The sequence below is a fragment of the Fistularia commersonii genome, chromosome 1, assembly GCF_037954325.1.
Source record: "Fistularia commersonii isolate RoL2024-O1a breed Wild chromosome 1, RoL_Fcom_v1.0, whole genome shotgun sequence".
Taxonomy (NCBI): domain Eukaryota; kingdom Metazoa; phylum Chordata; class Actinopteri; order Syngnathiformes; family Fistulariidae; genus Fistularia; species Fistularia commersonii.
Window position 1 is genome coordinate 20,064,909 of NC_141284.1, and position 26,240 is coordinate 20,091,148.

General features: G+C 48.4%; 1 long non-coding RNA gene across 1 annotated transcript in view; it reads left to right on the plus strand.

The window, feature by feature from the left end:
* Window positions 1-21,135, plus strand: part of LOC147237758 (uncharacterized) — a 102,952-nt gene extending 81,817 nt beyond the window's left edge. The window contains exon 3 of the long non-coding RNA XR_015106855.1: window positions 21,015-21,135. This is a non-coding gene — a long non-coding RNA (uncharacterized LOC147237758). The remainder of the gene's footprint in view (window positions 1-21,014) is intronic.
* Window positions 21,136-26,240: the final 5,105 nt, after the last annotated feature.

Here is a 26,240-nt window from a genome sequence, read left to right on the forward strand (position 1 = left end):
TAAAACAGCACGCTTAGAAACGCGACCCGCTCTGGCTGGCAGGTGTGCGGCGAAAATCGAACGGCGAGCAGGTGGCCACGATGCACTCGGAGGGGGTGCGCGAGGGCTGTGCGATGAGTTTCGGAGACAGCGGCTGCGGAGGGCAAGGCGTGACCTTTGCAAGCTTTGTCATTTTGGCCGGGGTCCCGCGTCCCCGTTGTGGTGACACCTATAAAGGTCACCACGGGGGCAGACGCTTGGTCATAAATCAACAAGGTAGCTTGGGATTTTGTGTCCTTTTGGTCCCAATTCCCTCGTCCCGCTTGGACCGTGGCCTAGATTCGGCAGAAGAAATTACATCACTGAAGATTGAGCACTCCAACGGGAAAAGGAGCGCCGGGAGCAGAGTGAAGAAAGCAAAGGCTGCTCGGGATATTTATACATCTCTTTCATCCATTTTATTTCAAGTCAATTACGCTTCCATGATAAAATATACAAATCCACTGAGTTGAAAGACCAAAAGGGCCTCTTCAGACATTAAATTGAATAATTGGAGCAGTTGGGCTGGACATGAATTCATTTTAGAAAATAATGAATTAAATAAAATGATAATAATACGTAGTGTGGTGGTTAGTCCGCTTCGGGCCTCACAGCACGAAGGACCCCGCTTCGATTCTGACAAGGGGACCTTTCGGTGTAGAGTTTGCACGTTCTCCCCGTGTCCGTGTGGATTTCCTCCGGGTTCCTCCGGTTTCCTCCCACAGTCCAAAACATCGACCTGGTTGGAAAAAATCGGGAAAATCGCCCCGAATGAGTGAGTGAGTGAATGGTTGTAGGTCTGTATATGTGGCCCTGCGATTGACTGGCGACCAGTCCAGGGTGTACCCCGCCTCTCGACCGATGTCGGCTGGGATAGGCTCCGGCATCTCCCGCGATCCTGGATAAGTGGCAGAAGATTGATGGACGGATGGATAATATGGAGAGACGGCACGGTCTATGTCTCTTTAAGACACGGAGTGGAGTGACTGATACATGAATGAGAGGGTTAATGGTTTATGTCTATATGTGTCTCTGTAATCCTGCCTGATGACAGCTGGAACATTCTTCAGATCACCCAACCTGAATGCAGGATTTGCAGTATTGATGCTGAATTAATTTTCTTCTTCGTCTTTGTCTCCTCTTGGCTTTTCCCATCAGAGTTCGCCACAGCGGATCAACCTTCTCCATCTAACCCTATTCTCTGTATCCTCCTCTCTCACACCAACTATCCTCTCTCACTACGTTCATAAATCTTCTCCTTGGTCTTTCTCGAAACCTCCTGCCTGGCAGCTCCAATTCCAGCATCCGATAAATTCACAATCCCTCCTCTGTACATGACCCAACCATCTCAGTCTGGCTTCTCTGACCTTCTTTCCAAAACATCTAACATGTGCTGTTCCTCTGATAGACTCATTCCCGATCCTATCCGTCCTGGTCACTCCCAAAGAGAACCTTAGCATCTTCATCTCTGCGACCTCCAGCTCTGCCTCCTGTCTTTTCGTCATTGTCACCGTTTGTAGGTCACACAGCATCGCTGGTCTCACCACTGCCTTGTACACCATTCCTTTCATGAATGAATGGCAATAATAATGGTAATAACAGTAGTAATGATAGTGATTCATAAGATAATAAATGTGTTACCTGTGCAGACCATTGTATTCCAGGACGGTGGGCGTCTTTGCCGAAACACAGCACGAGGTGAACAAGTCAGCACGAGAACAGGGGTGCTGGTGTGTCTTTGTTCTTAAAATCATCTTTTGTATTCCGCCCTCCGCCGTGCATTATTACTGCACCTCGGCAGGACCGCGAGCTGTCCATTAGTAAAATATTAATATGCATCCCGGAGAGATAATTGCCCTCGCAGCTCTCATCATCCAGACGCCACGTGAACTTAGAAACAGTCCCTCCCGTCTGTCTGCCGCCGAACAAAAGAGCCTTGGATGGAGAAGGAACATCTTCATTTCCCTCACAGAATACATTAGGGCCGTAAGTGGGGGCTTGTTCAGCGCTGTTGCCTGCGTTTGCGTCGGGCACCTGGGATTCTCCAGACCCGTTTGATGTGGCCTTTTTTCAAGCACTCTGATCATCCTGTTAAATTGCAGCTAATGGACAGGGCCTGCCACTTGGTGTGGCCGATACAACGGGGGGACAATTTGGTGACATGCACACACCTGTCCTTTGTAGCCAAGCGAGGCATTGTGTGCACGCCCGCATTGCTCTCCACGGTGCTCGTACAGGCACTTTGTGCCGCTGCGCCGTGGCCAGAGCTGCCATTTAGGCCTGAATAACCCCAGGTGTCATTACCTTGGGAACCTGAGTAACCCCCCCATGCAAGCACACACACATGCACAGAACAAACAATACATATTGCGTGGGGAAGGGTTGCGCTTATTTGTGTTATATATTGCACATTATGTGCCTGTGTGTGTTTGTGTCTGTGTGTGTGTGTGGCGTGGGGATGGGGGGGGGGGGGGGGGTGCATAGCTGCACCTGTCCCTTCAATGAAGTCCCCTGAATGGAGAATAATGGATATGGGGAGGCGGTGGTGTCGGGCTGGGCAGCAGCACAGACTGTGACTTGCACTGTATATACGGCAACGACTTCTTTTTTTTTTTTTTATATATATCTGCACAACATCGTTTTTTTTTTGGAAACGTTTAATTGCAAGTCACGGCGGACGTTGCTACCCGTAAGCTTCGGCAAGTATTTGGAGACGCTTAAAGCACTTAACGCACATTCGCTAAGAATTTAATGTTAGCAAAGTGAGGCGGCTGTGATATTTATGCTAATTGGCTCCAGAATTTTACCAGTAATCGCCTCTTTTAATCACCAGCAGGCTTTCGATTTTAATTGTTGACGTCCAACAATATAAAAAAAAAGAAAAAAAAAGGAGCCGAGCCCCACACTTTTGTGGAGCGTGCCGGTGTAGAAACCGAGCAGGTAAGTCGGGGGGGGGCCCCTGGGAGATGTCCGAGGCTTGGCTCTCCACCAGGCCCATATTGAATGGCACCTAACAGTTTTAAATCAAGTCTGTGTGCCCAGCATCTGATGTGGGAGGGACTGGGAAAGGCTTTCTGCGAGCGCACCGGGAGATTTTTATATTTGAGCTTTGGCGCGCGCATGTGTGTGTGTGTGTGTGTGTGTGAGTGTATGTGTATGTGTGTGCACGAGTATGTGTGTTTGTGTTTGTGTGGACAATGACAGTATCTGTTGTGCCAGAGGAACTGATGAGCAGGTGGTCTGAGTGGGATTCAGCATACTCTCTCTCTCCCTCCTATTCACACTCGTCCCTCTACGCTTCTGCATTTTGCGCATGTGTATCCGTCCATCTCCCGGGCGTTCTCGCTCTTGCTTTCACCGTTTGTCTCACGTTATTCACTTTTTGGGGCCGGGGGATAAAAAAAAAAAAAAAAAAGACACGAAATGCAGCTGCTTTGAATGGCGGATAAATGGCGAGATCAAGAACTCCTACAATCGGGGGCAGTCGGTGAACCTGACATGCCGTATCGGAGTTCTGACACCTGCGCTTGGATGTATCTTTGATGCTGCGATGAATAAATCATTACAGGAACTCTCCTCTTCTGTTACAAAGGCAGTGCAGTGTTACATGACTCGGAGTACTCCAGACAATATCCACCACCACGCACACACACACACACACACACACACACACACACACACACTGCTAGCTTGCTTTGACATACCATCACTGAACAGATGCCTGCGTGTATAGATTGGTTCAATGATGAGGCACAATGGTGCCTCGATATGAAGGTGACACACAGGCGTGCGCAGTATCGTCATCTACACCCAGCGCGGTGTGGTTTGCACCACCGCCGGGTCTAATATGACCCCCGACGGGCGCCTGCCGCTTTGTTCGCCGCTTGGACGCTGACCCAAGTGTTGAGTATCGACTGCACTCCTGGGGATCGTGTTGTGGGTGTGCGTGGACAGCTTTGGTAGGACGTGGTGTCCCATGTCTCCCCTCCCGTCACACAAGGTCATGCAGCAAAAAAAAAAAACAACAAAAAAAACGAGATGCAACCTGATTTCACTGAATTCACATGTTGTTCCGTGAAGTCGTGAAAGACATTTGAGGGGAAACTTCCAAAAACCTGAGTGTCCGGTTGGGATTAACTATCAGTTAAATCTTAGCAATCGCAAGTCAATCACACCCAGCTATCATGGATACAAATGAAGAAAACATTGGAAGGAGACTGAAGACAGCAGAGATAAAGATGTAAAGGTTCCTCCCTGGGAAATGAGGAAGATGGAGAGGATCAGGAAGTTTATCAGAGGGACAGCACATGGTAGATGTTCTGGAGATAAAAATCAGAATGAGATGGTTCGGACATGCACGGGGGAGGGATGGTGAAGATCTTGTTAGAAGGATGCTGAGGTTGGAGGTCTGCAGGAAGACCAGAGAGGAGGTTTATGGATGGAGGGAGAGAGAAGTGAGTGGGTGTGAGGGGAGGGTTTAGATGGAGACAAGTGGTAGGCTGAGGTTCCTGAAGGGGAGCAGAGTAGAAGACGAAGACTAGAATAGCAAAGATGAAGTTGCTCAGATTCATATTGTGCATAGAGAAGGAGGTTAGGGTCATGTTATGTGTGTGTGTGTGTGTGTGTGTGTGTGTGTTTGTATTAGCAATTATTGTGTGAAGTGAGCTGTGAGTGGGTGTTGCCCATTGACAAGTACGCCGTGGGCTATGCCTCAGCAGCTGTGGGCTGCTGTGCGGGTAACTGGAGCCCCTCGGCCTGCCTGTTAGCCAGCCAGTCATCCACTCACGTAGCCTCCCCGGCGGTGGAGCACGCAGAATGGCAGCACACAGCTGTGAGAGCAGGCCTCCATTATCCAGCACCATCTATTGATTCACCCGGTGGGGTTTTATTTTCCCCCTTTGAATTGGGATCTACAGCGAACACACATCACAACACTAGTATGCAAACCTGCATTTAGATGTAACATTAAAAACACACACACACACACACGCACACACACACACACACACACACACACACACAGAGTTGCATCTTATAATTTAGCATAAAATCTAGCAAGGACTGATAAAGAATGTTTACAATGCACCGTCGATCCGGAGTGAATTAACTGTTTATGTCAATGTACCATGAGCTAGCTGCTTGTTAGCACGTGTGCCAATAATGTAGTCATATATCTTTTTATGAGTTAATCAAATTTACACCAATATAGTGGCAATCGTCACAGTGTGGAGTCTCTATAAGTTTATATCCCTGCCTGTCGACTGATCCGGGTTGAACCGCGCCTCCTCCAATGACGCAACACTGACTGCAGGATAAGCAGTGTAGATGGTGAATCAATATAACTATTACTATTGTTATCGAGACTTGCTTAGCCGAAGCGCATACGCGAGAGTGCAACCGTCAAAACAAGATGTTGACGCTTTTTGCGCAGAAGCAACAACAAGGGGAACAAAATAAAAACAATGCAAACAATGCATTTGCATTTTGATCCTCCGTCGTGTAATCGTATGGACGGCTTAATCTGTGAATGTATACAAACAAACCAACAGATACAGTGAGAGCGAGTGTAAACTCCAGATGATCGTATGATTAATGCATTCCTTCTATGTGCGCCCGTCTTTATTAGTGCCAATACATAATGCATGAGCCCCAGTCTTTGTTTATGGTAAGATGCCATGCGCGGTCCAGGGAAGACTCGGCTTCCATGCCAGGAGACGTCTCCCCATACAATGTGTTCTTCCGTCCCCTCTTCCCGTCTCATTTCCTCTCACCGAACGTACACCGTCAGTTCACAGCGGGGCTGAGCGGGGCTTTGAGCCGCCGGGGAAAAAAACAGTTAATGAATAATAACAACCGTTAATCTCCGACGGAAAACATCTTTTCATATGAAAATCTCCAGGTTGATCTCACAATCCGCCACATTGTCAATTCGGAATATGGAGGCCCTGGAGGGAAAGGCCCTGAAATCTGCTCCAAATCTGCGCCTCCACACCCCTCCCCTCAACGGCAGCTGTCTAGCATCGCCCGCTCGTTTTCATCAAGACGGATTGTCTTTAAATATCACTCTAATATTTAAAGTGTCTTTCTCCCGAGATTGTCCCCGCAGATTACAGGACAACCATTTAGGGCTATTGTACGAGAGGAATGTGTACTCGGCCCGGCTGCTTCTAATTTGGAAATTATAGTGATTACGGGCTAAATATAAGAACTGGCGATTTTGAGTCTGTGAAAGGCCCAGCAGCCAGGGCTCGCCGTATTGTTTGTCAGTTGCTTAAGAACGCAGGCAGGCAGACGTACCGTCTCGAAGATGCACGCACAAAAGGGAAAAAGAAGCTGTCTGACGTGCTAATTGCTGTTGTGCTGCATCGATTCCTCTCCACTAGCAAAAGGGGACGTCCACGCTAAAAGCCTGCATGCCGGAATGCAGGGCGGAGAGACTCCTCGGGCTTTCTTCGTCCACTCTGGACTTTCGCCGGAGCTACACACGCACGATGGAAAGCAGATGCTAGCCAGATTACACGTGATGTGGGCGCGACCTCGTCTGCGCTATCTGCCCGCCTCTGCTCATATGCTCCAGGTTCCAGTCCTCCCCTATCTCTGTCACATCCAGCGGTTAAAGGGTGATCTGCAGGGTTACGAATCCTGTCTGCGCCGGGGGTAATGTGTGTGTGTGTGTGTGTGTGTGTGTGTGTGTGTGTGTGTGTGTGTGTGTGTGTGTGTGTGTAGGGAAGGGGGGTTGCATCGTCGGTAAAAGGGGGAGCGTGACGAGAGTCTGCTGTGGATATAATTAATAGGCCACATGCGGCTGCACCAAATGTGTCACAGTGAGGGGAAATCAATCGATGAAGTCTGTGCGTGTGTGTGCATGTGTGTGTGTGTGTGTGCGCATGGCAGGCTGGATCAGAAGGGGGAGTGGGAAAGAGGAGCAGGACCCAGCAGGAGATGGAAATGAAGAGGGACGAGGAGAAAGGCCGGCAAGAGCCACGGCGTGGAAGGTTGAATGGATGAATGTGAGGGATGTCTGAGGCGCCGAGAATCAGAGCCTGTGGGGGAAGTTCTACCATTTGGTATAATTTTGCACGGGAATCCATGTATGCCTGTGCATGGATGTAACACTGACTCCACACTACAACCTGTCCCATTCAAATCACCGTTTGTGCACGAATCAGGCAGATAGCCGGGCACCGTGCTATCTGTTCTGGTGCAGATATCACCTTTGACCCCGAGTTCATGCAAAACCAAGGCTACCTGGCAGCGGTAGCTGCAGTGCCCATGAAGCCGCCGCTGGATGTCGTCTTTTTAGGGCGATTCTCCACGGCTGGGCTGCTTTTAAAGAGTGCATATCTAAGTTTACAGGGAAGGGAGAGAAAATCAATGGAGATAAGAGCTGGATAGAGAGCTGTGTGTTGAACAGGCTGGCAGCATACTGAGAGAAGCAGCCTGTCACCAGCTGCAGGGCCCTGCAAGTGTGTGTGTGTGTGATTGTGTGTGTGTGTGTGTGTCACATCTAGGCACAGTCACTGATTGTGCTGCCAGGCGCCAAACAACTATAGATGAGGCAGGGGGCATTATCGCCGACTGCCTGCTAGTGCCCTTGGATTATTTAGTCACACAGCGGAAAAAAAAAGCGAGCACATCATGGCTGTGCATGTGACGTGCAATGTGCAAACGCAAGATTCTTTCTCTCTTTCTACGCTTTGCACATTGCATTCAACAATTCAGGACAATGCAGCATTCTGTTGAACTTTCTATATAGATGTCAATATGCATAATATTGTATGGTCAAATATACATACAGTTACGACTTTAATTTGTTCTTTGGCTTCATGAACCAATTCAATGTTTCCCGTTAAAATCACTGTAAATCCCATTGATCCATTCACCAGCCCCAAACACATACTGCACTCCCTTGAAACTTTTTTCCGATTTATTTGGGGCAAAAATACAGAAAAAATGTAAGGATAACCTTCTCTATCTATTTTTTTTCTGTTTCTGGTGCTCTTTCTCTTCTTGCTTTGAATTCAACAATGCTAGCACTTGCAATCAGTGTTTCCTGCAAAAGTAAAGCCTCACATATCAGACCCTCGCTAACGCTAACACTATCTCCAACAAGCTGTCTGTCATTCATATAAACCAACAATAACTTTTCTACTCCTTTTAAGACTTGAAACCTTTGCTTTATTGACGTAGTCACCCTTTCTTTAGTGCATCTTTATTTTTCAGGATTGTACAGCTAGTTGACTTAGCTACGTCATAGTGTGTGATCAGCTGTTATTTCCTACTTCAGATGGACTGTAATTCTTAACTTCTTTATGACATCACCATCACTGGCAACTTTTTTGAGCCATAATGGGGACTAACTTACTGGAAAAAAAAGCACAAAAAAGCGTAGTAACAGGAGAAACAACGATGAACTATGTAAATAACGCAGAGAGGCATGCCGCTATGCTACAACTCCACAACTCGGAAAGACCGTGAGTTTGTCTATTTGATTCAAAATTCGCAGGTCGATTCAGAATGCGATCTAAAACTCTGTTCTTGGGCTGATTTGTTGGTGATTAGGGGCGTCTTTAATGCCGGGTTCTAATCAAATAGGGTGAATAGAGCAGGTATAGAAATGAAAAAACATCGGCGGAGGCCGTTTCGAGGCGGACCGGTGACGGTTCCCCGGTGAGTGGAGAGTGTGTGTTTCGATCACGGGGCATGAAACGCAAACATAAAACACTGGTTTATTTCGGGGGAGAGCATTGGAGTTTGGTCAAGGGAACCGTGCCCCCCCCCCGCTAGTAAACAGTCCATTAGCGTGGCGCTCCAAGGTAAACATATTTACTGGCTGGTGACGGCTTGCCAGTGTGGCTCCTCAGGCCTCGTGGCAGAGGGGGATTTCATTAAGCAGAGGGCAGGGGGAGAACGGAGGAAATTAATGTGCCATTCAAGATGATTTCTTTGTTTCCCATCAACATGATCACAGACGGGCCGCGGGGAAGAGATGATTTACGCGCACAAAGGAGAGGGATGGGGAGGGCGAGAGGGAGGGAGGGGGAGAAAACATCACAAAAGGCTCCCGGTGCGTGAAACGTCTTCCTTTTGGTGGGAGCGCTCTTGTCATGATTTCTGTTATGGCTTGAAGTGTTGGGATTTTTTTTTTTTTTTTTTTTTTTGGAAAAGGCTTCTTGTTTGTCATTAAGGATTGGAAGAGGAAATGTTTCCGCACCGAAGCACCAACAGGCGAAAACAGTGTAATACAATTTCTTTCCGTGCAATCTACGCGCTGTAATCCAAGCGGCGCATAGACATCCTGCAGCTCCGCTTGGAGCCCGTCGCACAACGGAGCTTTTTCATTTGATTTGTTTTGTAGCCGGGAGGGCTGCTATTCTTTGGCCCACCTCATTTATTGATAACTGTGGTTCACCAATTAATTCACTGGGAAGTACATTCAACAACTAGTGGGCTATTGGGTGTATTTTTTTTTTTTTTTTTTTGGAAAAAGCAGATATCTTGTTCGTACACAGAAGAAAGACTAATTAAAATATATTAGTTTTTTCAAAACAAATTCAAAACAAGTATTCAGTTGGATTGCTCTGCACTGCATGGCAGAAGAAATATTCAGACTGCTATGTTTAATATACAGTACTTGTATATTACCTAATATATACCAAATCCCAACCCAGTCATCTGTTGATTCTTTCCCTGTGAACCACACTGTTCAAGACGACCTACAGAAAGCCAACGTTCTCCCCAGGAGCGAGCGCTTGGCGCCAGCGGCGAGGGAACGGGCCTTTCAGGACAGGCCTGCGCCGGCGGTAGAGCATTCGTCCGAACATTCCTGGTTCGATTTCCGGCTCCTCCTAGTGTGTCGAAGTGCTGTTGAGCAAGACACTGAACTCCTAACTGCTCCCCTGGCGCTGATGGATGGCGGCCTACTGCTCATGGGTCATCCATGATGGGTTCATTGCAGAGAACGAATTTCTCCGCGGGGATTAATAAAGAATAAATTCTTATTATTATTTCAGGGCAGGAACCCTGGACAGATTTCAGCTCAATGAGATTGGCCTTCTGCCTCGACCAGAGAGGGGGAAAGCAGATCAGTAGTGCTAAGAAGCTAATAGTTGACATGATGCAATAATAGCTTATAGATCATAAAACGTAACAACAAAAAGATCAAGCCACACTCCCTGGGAACCTGACCAATGAGAGGGCCCAACAACTCGGAGAAGATATGAGGTCACTGTCATGCACTGACGCAGGGACATGATTTAGACAGAAGAGGAAGAATGGGAGAAGTGCATCATGGGATATTCCTCAGCAGAGTAAACGCATGATAGCATCACTAGGGATTAGCCAAGTGCTAACTATTAAGGTTTCCCAAAAATCATAGTTTTAAGCCTGTTCTTAGAGAGAGGGTGTCTGGAGAATGGGAGATGGTTGTGCAGAAGAGGAGCCCAGTGACTGAATTCTGTGCATATTTTATGACTCTGAAGGGTCTCAGTCCTCCAGGTCCTGGTCTGTCGTTGGCAACTGGACTTACTTCCTCTCCTTGAATACGTTCCTTCTCTTCATCCCCAAACTGCTGGGGTTGGGCGTCATTTTAGGCCCGAAGGTTTCGTTATGTTAAGTTGTTGTGCAGCATTGTGTCATGCGGTGGGGCAAATGCGTGAGTTCTGGTGACTCACCTAAGCTGGAATTTGAACAGGTAATGCTGTAAAAACTCAAGAGGTCAGCAACCCAAGTAATGGACTTCCTTTACTTTAACAACACTCTGCAAGAGTCACTTAAAGGACCTGATGATTTTTATTTCAAGAAATGCGTCAGAAAATAGAGGAGGAGGAAGAGATCAGGCTGGCAGTTGCTCCTCCATGTTGCTCCTCTTTGCCTCCCCCTGTCCTTGCCGGGTGGTGGATACAGTGACACCAGTGGCAGTCATGGGAGCAACGAGTGGGAGGGGAGAGATCCTTCTCCATACTGAAAGTTTGGGCAGGATCGCGATATTAAGCCAGGGCTCTCAACTGGTCGGGGCGAGCATGTTTTGGTGGGAACATTTGTGAACTCCGCGGGAGACGGAGCAGACTGCAAACATTTCAGACGACTGACAGAATTTCAACTTGGAGTCTGTTAAATGGGGCCGCTCAATATGTTTGAATTTATGAATTTCCCTGAAAGGATATTGCAAGACTCACTGATTGATTGATTTGTGGTGTGATCTTAAAGAAGCGTTTCCGATCGAGGGTGTGAACTTCATCGAGGAACAGTACTTGTTGTGTGCCAGGAAGGCAAGACAATGTGAGCCCACTGTGCTTACGGGCAGGGAACCAAGCAAGAGGTAGCACTGTTCACCAGCATCTCCATTTTCACTCGTTCGTTACTGTTCATATACCTCTTGTCACGGGGTTGCGAGGGAGCTGGAGCCAATGGCTGCTGTCAGTCGGCGAGAGTCAGGGTTCACCCAAAACTGGTTGTCACATATATAGACATACATTCGTTCACCCTATTCGCACAATTGAGGCTCTTTTACTAACTTCTTTTATTAGTGAGAAGCATGCAGACTGCAAAGAGAAAGAACCCAGTTGGCCACTGAATGGGAATCATGTGAGGCAGAAGGGAAACACCCTCTAGCCCCCTGCCTGGGCTCTGTTTTATACGACAATGTCTTTGGGTGGAAACGCAAAACTCTAGTTGCAGTCTGGATGCCTGTCAACACAGGAAAGGGGTTTACAGAAGGTGGACACTTTGAAATCGGGTATGTACATGGATGTTACAGTAAACTACCATGCTCAAGTGGGTTGACTATTACAACAATTGCTGACTCCAGAGTACACTAGCGTACTTCAGAGTACTCTAGAATAGGCTACTTGGACTGGCATGACTACCAGTCATTGCCCCTGCTTGTAGATCAGGGTCTCCAAGCGGTAACTCCACCTCATCGTCGGTCCGCACAAACACTCACTCATCTGCTCGCAGTGTTGATGTTCACACATGCTGTAGTTCCAAAGTTTGTTATGGCACCCAGACAGGAAGTGTGTGTTGTTTTTTTGGAGCATCACAAAACCACAGCGCCACCTACCTGCTCTGATTGTGCACTACAGAATTTCTGCGCTCCTCAGGGACGCTTTCAAAACATGGGCGTCTTTACGTGGAGCCGAATGAAAACGTGGACTGAAAATCACAGCGGATGTTACCTTGGGCATAAAGGGACAGACATTGCACCAGCTGAGGTGGGCCTTGCTTCACATTTACAAACTTTCTGGCCAAAAGGAAAAAAAGTTTTCAGGTCGGTTCCTTGAAATCCGTACAACAAACACACTGGAGTTTCTGAGTACAGCCTCTTCTCATTCCCGAGCTTACCCTTTAGGTGAACATTGAAGAACAGCGAAACAAGAAACCAAAATATCCAGCTCTTCTGAGCGATGAATTGCGATCAGTGGATGTGACGTGTCTAATGCTTCAATAAGAACCTTTGAGGTGGTGCAATGACCAAGGGAGAGGTGCCAATTTGTAGGCCGGAGTGGATTCGAATTCAAAGACGATCCGACGGCACTCAGGAAATTTGAGAAGCGGGCCGGTGATGTAATAGGGAAGGGACGGGCAGGTGAGAGCGCTCCGATCCATACCGCCAGAAAACAGAAAGGAACAATCAGATTGATACTGGAGGGAAGCTGGGGTTCATACGCTGCAGATGTGATTGGCTCGATGATGACCAAGTGTGCCACTGGGCAGGGTGGGAACGGGCTGCCGCGTCCAGCAGAGGAGCATCCAGACACACAATAGAGAGGGAGGCAAGACAAATAAACAAGGGCACTAAGAACAGCTGAACGACTGGAGGTTAGCGAACTGGCGGTCGAGAAGCTGACGCTTGTTTTCAGATGGTGGATAGTCAGTCGTGAGATGCGGCAAAAAATTCTCGAGGCGCCGCCCGGTTCACCCAGCTGTGCCTTCGCTAGGCATTTCAGCATGCATACGCAGGTATGCAAATATAAACAAATAGCAACCCATCATGACAACTTCATAGGTCGCCTGAGTTCCACATATCACTGGAGACCCTGGATTGGCCAGATGTGTTCATGAGAGGGTGAAGGGTTGGACATCTCTATATGTTCTCCTTTGATTGAGAATTCCAGAGTGAGCCCCTGCCTCTCGCCCGATGACAGCTGGGATCGGCTCCCCCTGCGGAGAACATTGACATAATGAACATCTCAATGTTCTTGTCTGCAGACATTTTCCAGTCTTAAAACCACATGCACATTTTACCATCGGTTTAAAAGTCCCATGTTTCAGATTCCCATGCTGTGAAGCAATACTTTGGCAACGAGGCTGCATCTGCACAACTATTCCACAACAGCTACGACAACGCAGCTCTTATTTTCAATTCTGCGTGGTGCATTCACGGGACCTTCTAAAGCTGACCCTTCCTAAGTTTCTTTATTTGTTTGCTTCACTCCGGCACTCTGCATCATTCCCTTCTCTTCAGGTCCCAATTGGGTTTGTGTGACACTCGTCAGCGAAGGGTTGTGTGGCATCAGGTGCGTACAAACCCCCCCCATCAGATGCCCCTGTGCCGGTATGTAGTTGGTGACCTCAGACAGCGGAGCAGATGTTTAGGGTACGATAACGTCACGACGGAGAGTGCAGGTGCAACCGCGCGCAGACAGGAAGCGTTGGCCTCAGCGGCACACACGCATTCGTGTATCCAACTTCGTATTTAGATGGCGGGGCGCTTTGTTCGCTGACCGAAGACGACCATCTCACACCGTATGGGATTATTCCCCTGTTTGGACAGGACGCGCAGATACAGCTGTGAACACATGGAATCCCTTCCAAATAAAAGCAGTGTGAACAGCTACGCATTCTACCCCGTATTGCCTACTTCTCAAAATAAGCCTCTGTATAAATATGCATCTGTTCATAGTAAACAACAAAAACCATAGTTAACAGCGATTATTTGGAGACGGTGTTTGCTTCAAACCGTTTACATTCATGCTACCAACAATAGCACATTTTTTCCCTGTATATGTGTGTCTGTGTGTCGGTGTTGACCCGGGTGAAACTGACCCCTGGCGTGGGGGTCAGTTTCTGTATTTGTGGGTCGTTATTGTGCGGCGGATGTGCTCGTCCAAGGATAACTGTCATCCGTCGTGCCGTCCGAGCGAATACTCTCCCTCTGCACCATCATGTGGACAGATGCAGTACAGCATCAACTTCACTGACATGCCTCTCTTGAAGGCGGCGTCCGTCTGCCGTCCTCGCCCCCCCAGTCCCCAAACGCTAATCCCCCCTTCACCGTGGGCTGCTGTGTAAAGCCGATCGATTTGACCAGGAAATTGTACATGCATTTCTGGAGCTGAGAAGTTTTGTCCGTCGTGCATCCCCAGGATGGATGCTTGAACCGTTTCCGTGCCGTAAACTACAACAATAACAAACTATAACAGAGTGCAGCTTTTTTTTTTTCCAACATCCTCGCCCGCGGGTTGATGTTTTGTTGATATCTAGCGAGGCCCAGGTAGCAGCCTTGATAAGAACTGATATACAGGCAGGGAATGTTTTGTCTTTGGAGTTCTCATTGAGCATGACTGAGAGGATTTCGGAGAGACTGCGCCGCCAGATGGGAGATTGTTCCTTCATGGATATTGTCTGTGAAACGCCTCGGAATATGTCAGCTTTATCTGTGTTAGAACATACCAAACATTTTTGCATGTGATACTGCGGCACCAAAGCTATAGCCTCTCCCATCTGTGCCTTCGCAAACTGTATCTTGGTCCTGCAGCATCCAGCGGGCGCAGCAGAAATAACTCAACTGATCTGAGGAGGAGGCCGCCGCTGCCAAATTCGCGATACGTAAATGTGTGAAATATTGTGATATTGAGACGCGGTTCTGGATAGATTATGTAGTATTAGCGAGCTGTGTTTTATCCTGGGTCCCCGCTGCTTTCCCCTGCCGGAGCTTTCACTGTCTCTGTCCCTCTATCTCTTTCACACACACACACACACACACACACACACACACACACACACAGACACACATAACGCGTTATCGTTCCCCTCATCCTGTGCAAGAGGTGTGAAAGGCAAATATATGCTCTCCTTCACTGTGGACATAATACTGAGGTCATGAGTGGAATGTTAATGAATGTTTTACCACATAGCACCATGGGTGAACACGCACACACACACACACACACACACACACACACACACACACACACACACACACACACACATGCAGAATGACGCCCGGTTTTGTTCTGAGGGAGCACCAGCCCAGCCAAAACCAGAGCGGCACGCTATTTCAAATATGCATTCCTTTGTGAGAGAGCGAGAATATCTTTTTTTTTTTTTTAGACTATGGATTTGTGCTTTGACTGGTGCGCTATGCTGCAGACAACACAGCGGCGTGATGAATGGAAGACAAAAAAAACAAAAAAACAAAAAAAAAACAGAAAACGTCCGACCTGCCAGGCAAGAAAAGATCCACGCAGCCGAACCGGTTTGTTTTCCGAACGCAACACCGTGAACTTGAAATCCATGTTGGGAGTTGAGGCGGCGGAAACAAAGGGGACAGAGTGTTGTGGGAAGGAGAGGCGGCGGCTCGCGGATCAAGAGGCTGTGTTTGAGTATCTTATCGAGGCTGTCGCCAGCTCAACCTGGCTCCATTGACTTTCTGTGGGGATTAGAAAAGGCCCACAGTGGCTGATTATTTGGGCGAGTGAGTGGTTCTGTGTAAACAAACACTGCGGCCAGGATCGTTCCAGTCACAACACGGCTGGCTGGCCCCCGACAAACCCCGTACCCTCACAAACACACACACTCACTCGGGCTCCTCTGATCACGTCCACGTAGAAATCGCCATCGTTATCCGGCTTGTTGAAATCCGACAGTGCCGTGGGATCGGGAGTTTTTCCACCTGAGACAGGGGACCGTCCGTCTTCACCGGGGAGAGATGGAGCCTTCCTCCGCAGAGCGATGCATGCCGGATGACGGCGGCTCCACAATGGCGACAGTAATTGCGAAAAATTGGCATTGATACACTTGTAATAGCCAGGAGAAGTCAAGTGGAAACGTATCGAAGGGGGTCGGGGGAGGGGGTCTGGCAATTAAAGGGAAATCTGTGTTATTTTTCAGCGGCACAATAACATAGTGTCAAACAGATGGGATGCCATGCAAGGAAAAAAAATGAATATACACAAAGTTTGACTGTCAGGATGCCTCTGCTCCGCGGTGCATGTTACTGACGCGGAGCGAGAAGTCAGCTCGCGTCTTCAGAAATCCGTTCCAGATGCCGGCCAGACTCGCTGGAGCCGGCGGTCGCCGCACCCGCCACTGGGTCGGGTTGTCTTTTCCTCCAGGTGTGATGCCTCATGCTGATCTCCAGCCCCCGCACATGTTCAACTGGCCTTGCGCAAACACACTGGTGACAGGCCACCCACCCACACACACACACACAATTTTACACCAGTCCTCTCCCTGATACCTGTCATTGCAGCTACACTGAAGACGTTTCTCCGGGACGTTGGTTTTCTTCGACAGACCTGGTGTTGACTTTTGGAGGAGGGGCGGTGAAACAGTTTCCGCGGAGGTTCTTAGCGTAAACGCCGCGGCCCCGGCGGACCAGGCGGACCAGGCTGCAGGCTGGGGAAGGACAAGTTTCGTTGCTCCAGTAATCCGGTGGCAATGTAGGACATATTCAACTTGTCATGCTTCAAGTCTGGTCAGTTTGGGGCCAGCACGCCATCCGGGGAGTTTGAGTGGTTAAAAAAAGCTATTTGGGGTGGAAAAGGAAAAACACAGGCCGCGCTGTTCTCTGTATTTGTTTTCCAACTATATATTTAGTACATTTTCCAATAAAAAAAAGTGAGAGAGAAGAATTCGCTTTCTCCCCAGCCCTCCAGGCTTTAGTGTTTCACCTCCACGGCAAACCGGACTTTCAACGTACACGGATTCCACCTACTCTTTAAGTAGAAAGGAGAAAAAAACAAGATAGATGCAGCCGGGGGCAAACATTATTAGCGAGCCCACACAAAATATGTTGCCTCGTGGCTGGAGTTGGACGGCGTCCAGCCTCGGCATAACTTGTATTTATGGGAACGAGGAAGCAGGCGTTCTCGCCGACACGCTCGGGGCCGTCAGCTCTTTGACGAAAAGCTGCCTGGGTTTATTAGCGCCGCAACAAATGGTGCTCGCTGTCTCTCCGCTCCGAGGTTTTAATCCCTCGTAAATGTTTTAGAACTGATTGATCTTTTGCAAAAGTCGTTTAGGGGGAAATTAATCTATTGACGGTTTCCCCGCAGACGCTTTGGAAATATAGACAAATAGGTCAATTCTAAATTCATTAACCATTGAGCTCCCGCAAAGCTCTTTGGTATCATAACCATGGGTCTGTTTGTTTGTGCGTGTGTTCTCTTAGAGCGTGTGTGTGTGTGTGTGTGTGTTTGAGCAGCTCTCTATTGTCATAACTTTGCTGAGATGCTCCAAAAACTCCCTGCCAGCCCCGGCAATGTAAATGATTTCCTGCTGTCTAAACCGGCATTGCTGTGATTTGACACACAGGATTAGGGTTTCATCCTATTAAGTACCGCCATTGTCCTCGAAGGTTGTTACAAAACACACACTCACACACACGCTCACACACACATACACGCACACAATACCCGTGTTTAACTCTCTGCACATGTGGAGCAACGAGAAAGTGATTCAAGTGTAACTTAAGAACGCTCCCATCTCACGGGACGATAGGAGGGGGGAGACGGCCCCAAATGCACCATGGGGAGACATGGACCCTTTCTCAGAACCGTGACAATATTCCAATTAGTAGTGAATAATCAATTGCTCCCCATCCAAGTCAGATGTTATTTATGCGGGATTGAATCACAACAGTCATCTGTTGACATCTGATAATCTACAGAAACCTCAACGTCCGCCCCCTCGGAGCGAGCAATTCGTCAACGACTTCCATCAGCCGCTGCTTTTTGCAGAAACCCGGGACAGATCAGCCCGATGCAGGCGGCCTTCTGCCTCGACCAGAGACAGAAAAAGATTGAAAGCAGGTCTGTTACTGCTAAGACCAGTAGCGCTAAGCAGTTACATGCTAAGAGCTGACAATAATAGCGCTAGTATTCATACAAAAATAACAACGGCGGCCACCCGGTGCGATGCTGCAGCAGAAACGAGGTGGGGACCCCAGGGGGAAGATTTGAGGGTACTATCACGCAGCGATGAAGGGAGAGAGAGGTGCATCATGGGATATCCCTGGGCAGACTAAGCCCGGCGGCGGCATCGCTGGGGGTTTGCTCCTCACAGAGGAGGCTTCTTTAAATGTGCTAAAGTTAGAAGGCACCTCTGAGGTTCATCGACATATCTGGCAGTGAAAATCACACTTTGGTTGCCCTGCAGCGTGGGGAACCTGGAGGAACAGTGTGAAGAAAAACCGGAAGAACTTGTAGGTGTGGTTGAGTAGTGGAGGAGACATAAGTTAGCTGGGACCTGACTGACGTCTTCAAACATTAATATCTGGTTATCTGGTGCTGGTATGAATTTCTCAGGTCCGTTGGCCACCATCCCTGGCAGGCTGCCTTGCTGCGGCCCCATTTTCAGCCCCGGCTCCGGTCCCATCACCATGTAGGAGTGTTAGCGGCGAGCCGGCCAGTAGGATCTGGATCCGGTAATGGTTTCAGGCCGGTGCTGCCAGCATCTGCAGCGAGGACTGCAGCAGGTTGGCTGTTAGTATTCACAGAGGACAGACGTGAAAAAATATTAAGAGCGATAATATAAAAGGCGAACTATGAACCCGATAAATCATCCATCATTGTCACTCGGCCGAAAATACTAGTGCGCTGCATTCACTTGCAGAAATGCGCGGTGGTCTCCAAGAGACTGCTTCCAGTTGGAACATGGAGGGGGATGTGTCAACGTTTCTAGAGCATTCCATAGATTCACACACATATGTGTCAACATACTGTATACGCTCATACACGTGTGTGTGTGTGTGTGTGTGTGTGTGCACACGCTGAAGGATCTTGAGGTGATTTTTATACAATCTCATCCAGTTATTGGTTGTCAATGAGGTTGGTGTTTTATTAGTAGAAATATCCAAGGATACTTTTATCTTTCTTTTCATACCAGCACACCCTAAAATATGTGGTATGAAATTAGTATCTAGGTCCAGTTCAAGCCATAAAAAGAAAAATAAATAGAAAGGCAAAAAAAAACAAAAAAAAAAAACAGAAAAACAAGAGCAAAATGTGAACATGTAAACAAGTACGAGCGACAATTCATTCATTCATTCATCATTTATATTCATCCTGCCGTCAAGGTCAAAGTGGGGCTGGGGACTATCTTATCTGTCATTGGGCGAGAGGCGGGGTTCAGCCTGGATCGGCCAATCACAAGTCCACATATAGAGACATTAACCCTCTCATTTGCATGTCATTCAGAGACAACCATTCACTCTCTCCTAACGTAGTGCGTTTGGGCTGTGGGAGGAACCCGGAGAACCTGGAAGAACCCTCGCAAACACAAGGAGAACACGGAGACTCCGCACACAAAAGTGTTCAGTTGGAATTGAACCAAGAACCTTCCTGCTGTGAGACAGAGAAGTAGAAATAGAAAGCCTTTATTGATATTGTAAAGTGCATTGCAGCGAAATGAAGACACATCTCCAGTGTGTGTTGGTCATACGCGCTCTCACATTCAGCACACACACACATGCACAGAGCTCACTATTGCACTCCCACACACACAGACGCACACAGACGCACACACACACACACACACACACACACACACACACACGGCTCAGACAAACAGACATAGTAAACAGTGAAGTGAATGCACAGAGAATATTGTCTCCTCTCTGCCTTTATTACAAAGCAACACAATGAAATCTCTCAATGTTTAATCCCGGGAAATGTTATTATTCTTTTATTAATATCATTATTGATTTATGTGTCCAACTCCAGCAATCTTAGCGTGCACGGGCTTCACCCAAAGTGTGACTTATATCCTGGTTTTCCACGGTCAGTTCACCAAACTCTCTGACCTCCATTCTGAAGGGATGAAGACGAGCTGGAGCAGCGAGGCAGCTGGAAAAGTCTGGGGTCGGTTTCCTGAGTATCACTAGATAGCTGCAGTATCTTTAAGATATAAACCCAAAACTGTGCAATTGCTGTTTTTTCAATGATTATTCTTATTTTATTGTTATTTTTTACTGAAGCTACACGGGCATGATGTACTCACCTCCATTCGCTGACCTCCGCGGTCATGCCCGTGCAACTCCTTTCTTGTGGACTTTGAAACCCTGCGAGACTCCAGCAACAAGCTGTTTTCCCTTCTGTAAACAAACGGTGTGTGTGTGTGTGTGTGTGTGTGTGTGTGTGTGTGTGTGTGTGTGTGTGTGACTGGAAAAGGGTTATTCAAAAGCTGCTCCACTTGCATAGCAACGCCTCATTACCCAACTGTTTCCTCCCTTTGCCCTGAAGTGGGGTGCGGATCCCCTTGCTGAGCCGCTATCGTCAAGGTGACCCAACGTGCCCCGGGATGGCAGGAGGGGGGGGGGGCGTTCACTGGGTTTTTATTGTACCGGGGCCACGGCGTGCCAGTCGGCGCTCGAGGCCCTCGGCAGTTCCAGACTGCCGGCTGCATCCCGGTGAGCGAGCAGCTGATCTCATTTTTCAGCGCGCAGCTGCCTTAACATCAGGCCCGGGTGAAGGTGACCTCCCTGTCAGAGGGCCTCTTCAGGTGTGGAGGTACTGGGCGTACTGTGACAAAATCAGAGGATTCAGACCTCCGCCGATGTTGTTGTTGTTTTTTTTTTGTTTTTTTTTCTATTTTACACGGCAGAGGTCCCGCTTGCATGTCTGCATGCAGAAATTTGTAGAGGCTGCACGTCATGAATGAATTGTGTATCGTCGCGTTTTTTCACTGTCTTTTCACTCTGTCCATCCATCCATCTATTTATTCACTCCCTCCCTCGTGTCATTCGCCCCCCCCCCCCACCCCCCCAAACACAGGACAGATTGGGAAGTCGTGATGGTGGTGCAGAAGTTGAGGGAGAAGCTATTTATCCCAGACGGATCAGGAGGTGTGTGACGGAGGTGTGGACGGTTGCTGCAGGTCAGTGACGTTGGCAGGCGCCAGGCAGACCGGCCCACATGGCTCAGGGACTATGGGACTACAGACAGATGGCACCTGGTGGGTGACAAACAATTAACAAACCAACAAGAATAGCTGGATCGGCAGTATACCCACAAGCACAGGAGATAGCAGGAGCGCGGGTGCATCTGTGCTCCGAACACTTTCCGCCTTTACTTTTTCCGGAGCTTGTTTTGTGTGGCGGTCGCAAACCGCCGTGTGTCTTTCCTCACAAAAAACACAGTTGTTGTTGTCGTCGTCGTGGTGGCACCGCCATCGAGCGGTCTAAATAAAGCTGTGTGGAGAAGAATGCAGCAGGCATATGGTTCTGTTTATTCCAGTGCAGGTTTTTCAGAGGCAGCAAGCAGTTAACATGTTTAATTTATATATGTACTTTTAAGTTATAGGCTATGTATCTAAATTTTGTGAGAGCTGGAGAACCCCGCTTCAATGTGCGTGTGTGTGTGAACTGAAACACACAACGTACTTTGTTTCACTTCGCTGTATAAGATGTTTGCCGTCGCTCGTCATTGGCATTGATTCGAGTCGGGAGAGACTTTTTGCAACCGAACAGCTTTGAAATGGCTAAAAACCCTTCTTTTACAGCAGTGGTCCTCATGCACGCACGTGTGTGTGTGTGTGTGTGTTGATTGCGTGTGTGTGTGTGTGTCAATGTGTGTGAACACATCTGGAGTCTAGACTCTGTGACTCCGTGGGCAAGTTCCTATCTACAAGTAACACTGGGTCCGGAGACCGTCCATGTTGACTTAGGTGGCACAAGCATACCAGTGACCCCCCCCACACACACACACATGAACACACATGCACACACAGGGGGCTGGATAGAGAGGGAAACAAAGAGGAAAGGGGGTGTCAGTCTTGCTGATTTTGCAGAAGTCCATAGTAACCAAAAGCAAATGCTTCCACTCAGAATCAACGTCTTGAATCCCTCCTTTGCAGCACTGCCGGGTGGCGGACGAGTCTGCTTTTTGTTTCCGTATGCCGCGGTCGTGTTTGTGTTTGCATACTGCAAAACGAATTTTCCCTGGAAGAGCTAAAGTTAATCATGAAAATAGGCCAATAAGAGTCACGAGGGGAGATATGAGAATGATTATGTGGATTATGAGAGAGAGAGGGAGTGAAGAGACCACGGAGAAACCAACGCCTTTTTCAGTCCTATACACTTTATTCTTTACCTCGCTCGGTCGATCGAAGGTAAAATGGACAGAAAGAGTCCGCTGATAGAAAAGACCATGAATCCAGGCAAAAGAGCAAGATACGTATTCATTGATTCATTAGCTACACTGCTTACCCTGCAGCCAGGGTCACGGGGGTGCTGGAACCTATCCCAGCTGTCACTGGACGAGAGGCAGGGTTCTCCCTGGACCTGTCAGTCACAGGCCCTCGCATAGAGAAACACAAGCATTCACCCTCAAATTCACACATCGTGGACAATGTAGGGTCACCACTGAACCTCCTGCATGTTCAGAGGAGATCCATCAAAGCCGATTCTGCCCAAGCCATTGGATCTTTAACTTTCCAAATCGCAGATGGCGCCTGTTCATGTCATCTCCTCTGATACTTTGGTCTCCCGATGCTTCACCGGAGGTGCGCCTCGCCATGCTCAGCCGATCACCATTGCTGCATTCAAATGTTGGCGTCACGGTCAACCCCAGGGGCGAACACAGAGACACACAGACGTTCACTCTCTCATTCACACATCTGCACAATGTAATGTCTCTACATAGCATCCTGCATGCGTTTGGACTGTGGGAGGAAGCCGCAGAACTTGGAGGAACCCCACGCAGACACGGGGAGAGCATACACAGAAAGGCCCCCTGTTGGAATTCAACAAGGGACTCTCTTGCTGTGGTGGCGGTAGTGCTAACCACAGTATTATAGATAAATAATATTAATGGATTTATAATTCACTGATATTTGTCAGCCAGGGAGCGAAGCTGGGTTCAATTGGCAGGCCAATAAACACGGATATGACCATGGGAATAGCAATGGATTCTGGGTGCTCATGAGCTAGCTTGGATTCCATGAGGTACAAACCACTCAGCCTGGGATGGACCGGAGTTTGTATCGGATATTCAACTCTGTTCAGTTAAAGGGATCCAACTAGAGGCATCTTTTTCCACTCGACCTCTTGTACCTGACCGGTCGATGCGCTGAACTTCCAATAACGAACCATGTTTGTGCGAGTATTAAAATCAATGGAAATAAATCCATTTTCATACATGGGCTGGGCCAAGAGGCCTTTAGCGTTAACACCTTGTTAGAATGTTGTCAAAACAGGGGGATCCTCCCTGCACAAATACAGATCCACTAATAGAATTCGGGATATAAATTTTTCCCGTCACCTTTCTCTACCTCCGACGAGCTTCTCGGTCGATAAGGGAGAGATTGGGCCGAAAATTGATTTTCCAGAATAATTGCTATTCTCTTCGTCACGGGCACTCGAGTGTCCCCGAGGCTTTTCCCATTACAGCTGCAGGCTCTCCAATTTTCCTGCCCCCGCCCCCACCTGAGAAAATACATGGAGGGGCCGTAGCCTTTGGCCTCTATGAGGGGATAGGATTGATGGTGGGTAACAATTGAATCTATAAACTGTAGTGTGTAAACAGCACATTAATATTTCATAGGCATTAAAAAAGACAGGTCAAAGGTGGTGATGCTTTGCTATGAAGGACGACTTTTTTGGGGATGTATGCTTTGTAGGGTCACTTTGGCAGAAACGTGGACCTGTTCCTGTTGCCGAAAAGCAGCCCGTTATTAAGCTACGCGTGTGTCATCACCGCTTGGATCTCTTAGCGCTCCCGCGGGCCACCTGGCCGTTCGCAGAGAAGCAGGGAAGGTGATTAGTGGATGGATTGCGAGCCGAGGTACCTGGTCTGGCCCTCCTGAGGATGATTATATGCCTGCTTTCTGCTGTTTTAGCTGGGAATAACAAGAGGCAACTTGAAACGGCGACGAGACTCTGGAGCCGGTGAGCAGACACCGCGGTCAGCAGTTGTTTGGAAGCGAGTCAGAGTCCGGCTGAAGACTCCCAGGCGCCTCAGGAAGGAGAATGTTGCTTATGAAATTCACGCAAGTTTAAACTACAAGTTGAATCAGTCACGGTTTTATTTAAACTTTGGACCCAGGCTCAACAAACGGTACATCTCGTCTGCAGCCGGTGTGTATATGCGCCTGGCGAACGTGGCCATGCTCTTCGTCTATCAATTGTCTTTTGCACCACATCGGTATTCTCCCCCAAATCTGATGCCTGCATCGCACAAAACCCCCTCTGCGGCTTCTAGGACGGCAAATGACGGCATTCCCAAAGAGGCTTGTGCTGGACAAACAGGACGAGATGCTGAAATTTATACCGCAGAATCCAAAATCTGCCATTTTCGTCCAGGTTGCCCCCGTCTTCGTGAATCAGAAAGGAGATTTGTGGATTCTCAGCTCAGACGTACAACGAGGTGCACGTGGTGCTGTGTTTATTGTACGATGCTTTTTTTTCCAAGTGTGTTTCTGTCCATTGTGTCTATTTGGTGTGTTCTGACGTTTTGGGTCCTTTTGCTCATGTTCACACAACTGGCCTTTATATTTTGAGGGAGCAGGTGGTGGAACATCTTTAGAAGTGCAGGTATGCTCCTGGGGAGGAGCGGAATGAAGGCCAGACAGATTACATGCCTGTGAATGAGAGAGACCCGAGTGGAACGGGGCGGTGATGAAGAAGGTGGAGGAGATTAAGTACTGAAGGTCAACAGTCCAGGGCAACAGGGAGGGTGGAGAAGACGTGGAGAAACAAGTTCAAGCAGAAGGAACGGGTCAGGAGGTTATAAAAGACCATCAGAAAAGTTGGAGAGGACGAGGAGGCCATTCAGTACTGATTGGAAATATTGGTGTTTCGTTTGGAGGCACATAGCTGACAGCGTTGTTACCTACACTAGAACTTGGGCTCCTGGAGACTAAAGAGAATTAAAAACAGACAATAGTACGAGTTATGTTGCAATACTGATGTTTTGCAAGCAGGTTAGGATGGGGGGAGAGACGTATCAGCCAGAGTGAAAGGAAAGTTGGAGAAGATGAGGTGGGAGCAGCCACGTTGTCTGTTTTGGAGATCCTAAGGAGAAGAGGGGAGGCAGAGCTGGGGGTAGAAGAGATGAAGATGTGGTGGTTCCTCCTTGGGAGTGAGCGGGATGGAGAGGATCAGGAAGGAACGCATGGTAGATGTTCTGGGGATGAGATCAAGCTGAGATGGTTTGAACGTGGACAAAGGAGGGATGACGAATTGTGTAGAGGGATGCTGAGCTTGGCGCTGCCAGGCAGGAGAACCACAGAGGAGGTTCATGAGAGGACATGAAGTTAGCTGTAAAGAAGATGGAGGCAGGTGTGCCCCCCGAAGGGAGCGACCTGAAGAGGAGGAGAAGATCGTTCCTGTTTATACCTTAACCGTGAAGTGAAAGGAGAACGGGTCGAAAACTTTGTAAAAGTCGACAGATGTTGAGAAGGAGCTGCAAGGCCGGCGCGGAGATTGCAGCATTCCATCCCGACCGCAGCATTCAAAGAGTCAACACGAGAGCGCCGCCGTAAATATTGAATGAAACACAGAGTGTGACATCTCCTTGAATTCACAGGCTTAATATTTCATGGCTCAGAGACACACCTGAGAGCGAAACATATGACTGGATCAAAAGTTAATGCGGGACATGCAACATACTGAAATGATGAAGTCAAAGGGAGGAAGAGGAGGAGGCCGAGTTATGGCTCGAAGACCGCCGGCGTTGGATCCCGCACCTCACCCAAGCCACTTATTTATCTTTTTTATCCATTCATCGGTCAAACGGCACAACCTGCGGATGGAGGGATTAAATCTCTTTCATTATCGCTTCTGCGGTGTCTTCCACACAAGCTTCCCAGGAATCAGGCTCATGGAGATATGTGTGCAAATGGGTCTTCCTGCATGTGTGTGTTGCGTGACGTGGCGGTCCCCCCCGCCCCGTTCAAACACTGTTGGTTGTGCAGGCGGCCTCCTCGTCAGGCTTGGCTCGCTGCTGGTGCACGCTGTGCCTGGCGCCCCGTGGAGGGGGAAGGAAGGAGCGCAGCGGGGC